Here is a 7,280-nt window from a genome sequence, read left to right as displayed (position 1 = left end):
CCCATTCTATTATTAAATAGAATAACATGTTTAGCATTGGACGTGACCTCAGTGTGCCGAAAGGTTTAGAATCATTCTCATAACAACCTTTTATTTAGGTGACTCTACTTCTGATTTCATCTACGTAACAGTAGCTGAGGCTGCAATCCTATGCACTTTTACCTAGGAGTATGTCCTTATGATGAATACCCTGGATTTTTCCCCGCTTTCTCCTATGTTTTCCTTTCCCACATTTTTTCCTATTTTTGCCTGTATTTTGGACAGTTTTTAATCCCCCGGCAGCTTCAGTGCCCTTCAGCTGTACTTTTATTACTCACATTTCTTTTCCCATGTAGTTTAATCCATTTTGTTTAGACTTTTATAAACTAATTCCATATTGACCCTTGACTTGCCTGTTCCATGTTTATGGCTAATTCAGTGGATTGAATCTCTTCATTTGACAGATGCTTTTGGGATTGCTGTTTAAAAGGAACTGGGGTTCAGTGTTTTCCTGGGAGGGAAGTTTTCCCCAGACAGCTCTCCTCTGCCTTATTGCTGTAGCTGATTTCCTCCTCCTCTGTCTGATCTCTGTAGCCTAGGATGGTGGCAGTAGATACAGTCTACCAAAGTTTTTAACCATTCAGCTATTTGTCCAGAAAATGGAAAGTGTGAAGCAGGAAGGCGGTGGATGAGTACTAACCACTAGTTGCTACTCCCCTGGGTTAGTCTGCCTCCTGGTTGGGAGATCTCCTATCTGACCATATCTGGTTGGGAGATCTCCTCTCTGACTATAGAACTTAATGGAATTAAAAGTATGTTTCATTAAGTTCTGTATACAAAGGGGGAGTTAAAAATACTTCAGTTTACCTGGCTTATACCCAATCACTCAGAGCACAATCTTATGCGTGTCTACTCAGAAGTGACATGCATACGTATGTGCTCTGAGTGACTGGGCATAGGCAAGTTAAACTGAAGTATTTTTAACTCCCCTTTGATTTCAGTGAGTGAGACTTAACACATGAACTCATGAGCTCTGATTTAGAAACATAAATGTTAGTATTGCAGTGATAGTCTCTTAAAATTATTGAATTAATTTATTTTTTCCGTTACCATTAAGCTCCCACATACCATGGGAACCCTTTACTGGAAAATGATGGTGAAAGGCTCAAACACTCAGATCTAAAGACAAATATTTTTAAAAGGCAACTGACAGTTGTAATGGAGCTCAGGGTGCAATGCTGAGGGTGCCCTCAGCCAGCGCAAGTCCCTTGCACCAGCCGAAGAGTGCTGTGAAAGTGCTGTAAAGTACTTTTGTGCCACCTTTGGAGGATGGAGGCCAGTGCACGGATGTGTGCTAGCCTCCAGATGCCAGCCCACGCCCCACTGGTCTGGCAGAGCAGGTAAGCCCTCGCTGGCTGAGTCAAGCCAGCACGGGAGTCTGGGAAGGGCAGGGAGGAGGCCTTTCAGGGCAGGGAGAGGGCGGGCAGGTGGGCGGGTAGCAAGTGAGTAGGGTGTGTGGCCAGGATCCTTCACTTGTGACAGATCCTAACCCCAGTTCCAGGCAGCCCAGTTCTGCTCCAGGCTGCTTGGATCTGCACCACCTCCTGAGGTGGTCCAGATACAAGTAGCTCTATTGGGGCTGCTGTGGCTTTACCTGGAGTAAGGGGAAGTGACTCCCCTTGCCCTGGGCTGAGCCGCTTTGGATACAGGGCATATCAACCGGCCTCCCCGTGCCAGCACCAGTTAGGAGTGGGCTGCCTGTTGCCTAAGAATTTGGAAGCATAATGTTGATTCATACATGGGGAGCAGAACGCAGAGCAAAATTAATGCAAACTACTTCCACACATTGGTTGCATGACTATGATGGGGCTGAGTTCAGCGGAAGAGCATGCGCTTTTCATGCGTAAGGTCCCAGGCTCAGTATCTCACATTTCCAAGTAAAACTGGGAAAAACCTGAAAGAGAGAGCAGCTGTCAATTAGTGTAAACAATGATTTAAGTCACTGGTTCTCAAACTTCTTAGCCCAGGACCCACTTTTTAGAATTAGAATGAGAATCTGTTAGGACCCACCAGAAGTAAGGTCATTAACCTGGAAGTGATGTCATGATCGGAAGTGACATCATCAAGCAGGAAAATCTTTTAGCAATCCTAGGCTGCAATCCTATTCACACTTACCCAGTAGTAAGCCCCAATGACTATTGTTAAAAGCATATACATTGTTGCCTGTCAAAAGTACAGAGCTTCCCAAATGCCATCACATATCATGGTGGCATCATGTCTAATATACTAAAAATAAAATATTGAAATGAAATGCGAGCCGCCTGAAATTGGCTCGTGACCTGCCTAGTGGGTCCTGACCCACAGTTTGAGAAACAGTGACTTAAATGGATCAAAGGCAGAAGGTGTTTTATGACCTATTTATAACAAAGACAGGTGTTTTAATGACCTGTTCCTATGACCTGACTATGACTGGGGCAAAGGTCTGCAATGGTGTCCCCCCATGGGATGCCACTACCACCCCATGCACAAATTCACCCCCCCCCCACTTACCTGGAGAGCACGGTGCCTTGCGTTTCCTCCAGGATGAGTTCCCTAAAGGTTCCCTGACGCTTTAAACTGTGCTTCCAGCAAACCAGATGCACAGTTTCTGATCCTGACGGGAGCTTCAGAGAGGCTTCCACAGGGTCCTAAAGGTGTACAAGGCTCCATGCCCGAGGCATTTGCCCCATCAAGTAAATGGGAGGTCCGCCACTGGATTGCACCATAAAGGGAAACATCTGGAGAAATGGAGGGTCCTATGAGTTTCTCTCATTGACTAACACTTATGAAAACCACATTTGAAAAAAAAGAAGGGGGCTTTATGGCCAGCCTGCCTATAGAAACCACCTGGTTACTCAAGTCTATAAGTCTTCAGGAAAGGTGGTTTATAAATATTGTAATATATCAGTAAATAAATATTTCAATCCATGGTGAAGCACAACTTAACAGCACTGAGATAGGGAGGGGCCGGGCTTCAAGATGGATGTGGGCAAGACTCTCTCTCTCTCTCCCTCCCTCCCTCCCTCTCTCTCTCTCTGTGAGCCTGTGTGTATTCTGCGATTTTTATATTTTTAGTTTTGGTTCCTTTTCCTCTCAAGCAATGCTAAGTTAATCAGGCACAGCAGAGGATAAAATGATAAAATGTAATCACTACTGATATTTTCAAAAGATAAGGAATGTTCCTTCCTCTATTAAAAGATAAATTATTTTCCATAGCACAGATTGATCGAATCTATAGTAAAATCACAACACAATCCCCCTACTAAATAATATTTTTAAACACATCAGATAAGCCTCTCATGTTCAGTTAGGGTTACCAGTAGCCTTCTCTATTGGTAACACATTCTAGAGTCTGTGGCCATGATGTTCGTGCCCCACAGCCAAACTGAAGTAACAGAGATGATTCAACAGTTAGGATGCTATCACAACTGAGGCAACAATTCATTTTGGAATTGCCCTCTTTTTTTGAGGCTTTTACTCTGCTCTTCCTGTAACTCTTGACTTCTTTGCACCTCTGTCTGCTCATTCATGCTGCCATTCCCCATTATAGCATTGGCTTCAGTGGCATCACTAGGGTTTGTGACACCTGGTGCTGGAGGCCAGCATATCACCCCTTGATGAACCTCCTCCTATGCAGTGAGATGGCTGAATTTGGCCAGGCTGGTCACATCTCCCAGAAATAGTTCGGGACATGGAATAGGGATAGGGAATAGGTGTACACCTTGAGGTAAGTAAGAGTCAGTGTAGGGGAAGGACCAGAACTGATCAGAAGAGGCTATCTGGCTCTGGGATGCTGTCTGGTGACTCCTCAAGCTCAGCTTGCAAAGTCTATCTCCAAAGCTGTCTGGCTTGGGGTGAATGATGTAATTCAGCTGACTTGACTCCATTGGGGTTGGGTTTGAGAAGCATAGATAGACTTATTACTACCTACAGCCTTGAGTCAGGGTGGAAGCACCCTGAAGAGAATAGGCACAGCATGCTGTAGCCCTCAAGGTAGGTGCCCACACTACTGGGGGTGGAATAATAGCAATTAAGACCTGCAGCAGTGCTCTTTTGTGGAGTTATTTACAACCCAATCTTAACTAGCAGTGAGCCCTCTGTATGGCTCCTGGCCATTCTTCCTACTTTGATAAGGTCAGCTTCAAAGGGGGGACCTTTGCAAGCATGTTCTGGGAGACCCATGATTGCTGAACCCAGTGCACCCCTAGCTCTAGATTTTCTCAGTGTTGTGTGTGAGTCACACATAGAGTTTGGGCTATCTAGAGTCACTGTGCAATCATCTAAGAGAATGTGGAGGCTACTGAGATTTCCACAGCAGCCAATGTGGGTAGAAGCATCCCTAGGATGGGTTCCACATGGTGTGGTACTTACCTGGAGGAACTTGGTGGTCCTGATGTTTGGAGGTGATATAATGACATAATCACCTCTCCCAACCTTACAGGCTATTATATTGCAGTTAATGTAAAAAACCTGCCTCCAGACCACCTCCATTTGGCGATCTTTGGCTCACTTTGGGCCCAGTCACTTTATGTTCTCATTGGTTGGCAATCTTCAGTCTCGAAAGACTATGGTATAAGCCTACAGCACCCAGCATTCCCAGGCGGTCTCCCATCCAAGTACTAACCAGGCCTGACCCTGCTTAGCTTCCGAGATCAGACAAGATCAGGCATGTGCAGGGTAACAGTTGGCGAGTGGTAAAAACACCATCATCAGTGAGAATGTGAGGTGGCTGTGCCTGAAGGAGCCGAAGATTACTGAACAGAGGGCTGAGCGGTGTGGTGTCACCCCCTTTCTCAGGGTGACACTCTAGGAGTTTGAGAACCAGGGTACTTTTTATGAAGGCGGGGTGAAAAACGATTGCAACCCACTTCTGGTTTAGTGATCACAACCGGGAAGTGGGTTGTTGTTTTTTTAACATTCTACAAGCCATGGGAGGCCCTGCAGAGGGCTCCGTGGGGCTGCCCGCACCTCCTGAGCCCCGGCAGCAAGTAAGTAAGGTAAAAAAAAGCCCCTCTTCGTGAAGATCGTGTCACTGCTTTCTCCCTGCCCAACCTCTTAAAGGGAGAAGGGCAAGGATTCTCAGGCTGGTGGGTTGTGACCCACCAGTTTGAGAACCACTGCCATAGAGGGCTCACTGCCGCAGGCCTGCTGACCATCTTGCAGCCTGAGTACAAACCTGGAAATCAAGCTGTGGAGCATGGTCTGAATCATTGTTTCCTGCTATGGCCACAATGCTTGTAGTTTCAAAAACTTGGACTTCCATGAGCTCAGCAGGAAATACTCTTGTTCCTGAGCCAGTGGGGTGTCATAAACAAAGGGAGGTTGGAGACGTAGGGTTCTTGGTTTTTGAACTTTAAAAACCTCAAGGCCCCTTGCCCGGTAGTCCTGCCACCACCCTGTACATGCCAGTGCCTCAGCCCAGGGACACTGAGACCCTCTAGGCTTAATGCTATCCCTTGCAGGCACTGAACTTTTTCTCCAACTAAAGTTTCAGTCCTCAAGTTACTAGACCTCAGTGAGCACTTAGAACATAAGAACATAAGAACAGCCCCACTGGATCAGGCCATAGGCCCATCTAGTCCAGCTTCCTGTATCTCACAGCGGCCCACCAAATGCCCCAGGGAGCACACCAGATAACAAGAGACCTCATCCTGGTGCTCTCCCCTACATCTGGCATTCTGACTTAACCCATTCTTAAAATCAGGAGGTTGCGCATACACATCATGGCTTGTACCCCATAATGGATTTTTCCTCCAGAAACTCGTCCAATCCCCTTTTAAAGGCGTCTAGGTTAGACGCCAGCACCACATCCTGTGGCAAGGAGTTCCACAGACCGACCACGCGCTGAGTAAGGAAATATTTTCTTTTGTCTGTCCTAACCCGCCCAACACTCAATTTTAGTGGATGTCCCCTGGTTCTGGTATTATGTGAGAGTGTAAAGAGCATCTCCCTATCCACTCTGTCCATCCCCTGCATAATTTTGTATGTCTCAATCATGTCCCCCCTCAAGCGTCTCTTTTCTAGGCTGAAGAGGCCCGAACGCCGTAGCCTTTCCTCATAAGGAAGGTGCCCCAGCCCCGTAATCATCTTAGTCGCTGTCTTTTGCACCTTTTCCATTTCCACTATGTCTTTTTTGAGATGCGGCGACCAGAACTGGACACAATACTCCAGGTGTGGCCTTACCATCGATTTGTACAACGGCATTATAATACTAACCGTTTTGTTCTCAATACCCTTCCTAATGATCCCAAGCATAGAATTGGCCTTCTTCACTGCCGCCGCACATTGGGTCGACACTTTCATCGACCTGTCCACCACCACCCCAAGATCTCTCTCCTGATCTGTCACAGACAGCTCAGAACCCATCAGCCTATATCTAAAGTTTTGATTTTTTGCCCCAATGTGCATGACTTTACACTTACTGACATTGAAGCGCATCTGCCATTTTGCTGCCCATTCTGCCAGTCTGGAGAGATCCTTCTGGAGCTCCTCACAATCACTTCTGATCTTTACCACTCGGAAAAGTTTGGTGTCGTCTGCAAACTTAGCCACTTCACTGCTCAACCCTGTCTCCAGGTCATTTATGAAGAGGTTGAAAAGCACCGGTCCCAGGACAGATCCTTGAGGTACACCGCTTTTCACCTCTCTCCATTGTGAAAATTGCCCATTGACACCCACTCTCTGCTTCCTGGCCTCCAACCAGTTCTCAATTCACGAGAGGACCTGTCCTCTAATTCCCTGACTGTGGAGTTTTTTCAGTAGCCTTTGGTGAGGGACCGTGTCAAACGCCTTCTGAAACTTCTTAGCTTGCTGAACAGCTAGGCAGAATTCTGAACCTTTGTCCCAAACAGACAATGAAACAACTTAGTAAAAGGTATTTTAGTTTATTGAGTACATAAAGTTACACACTCTACAGTAAGGCAGCAAATGCTAGAGGCATAAACATCTTGGAAACATATCAGCAATAAAATAATAAAGCTAGCTGGCTATCTCTATTAATGCCTATCTCTCACCTGGGTAAGTTACTCTTGTAGATCTCTTAGCTCCAGGGCTACCTATGGGGCCAGGTGCCCATGATGGACAATGGAGCTTACACGTGTGCAGATCGTCACACACTCTGTCCAAGAAAGAACTTCCAATGCACCCCCTGGGCACTCATTATTATACCTCTTATGCTAATAGTGCTGAGGTGACTTCATAATTATTAGACTGTCCAATCAGAACCCTTGATGAACAGAACCTTCTCGGAGTTGGCCTGGTTG

The 7,280-nt window shown here is 46.3% G+C and overlaps 1 pseudogene; it reads right to left on the bottom strand.

Annotated features, from left to right (window-relative positions):
• Positions 1-4,593: 4,593 nt before the first annotated feature.
• Positions 4,594-4,707, bottom strand: LOC136657749 (5S ribosomal RNA; annotated as a pseudogene).
• Between the last annotated feature and the right edge of the window lie 2,573 nt (positions 4,708-7,280).

This window comes from Tiliqua scincoides, chromosome 7 (assembly GCF_035046505.1).
Source record: "Tiliqua scincoides isolate rTilSci1 chromosome 7, rTilSci1.hap2, whole genome shotgun sequence".
NCBI lineage: Eukaryota > Metazoa > Chordata > Lepidosauria > Squamata > Scincidae > Tiliqua > Tiliqua scincoides.
Note: the sequence above shows the minus strand (reverse complement) of the source record. Positions and strands in the feature narration are given on the sequence as shown.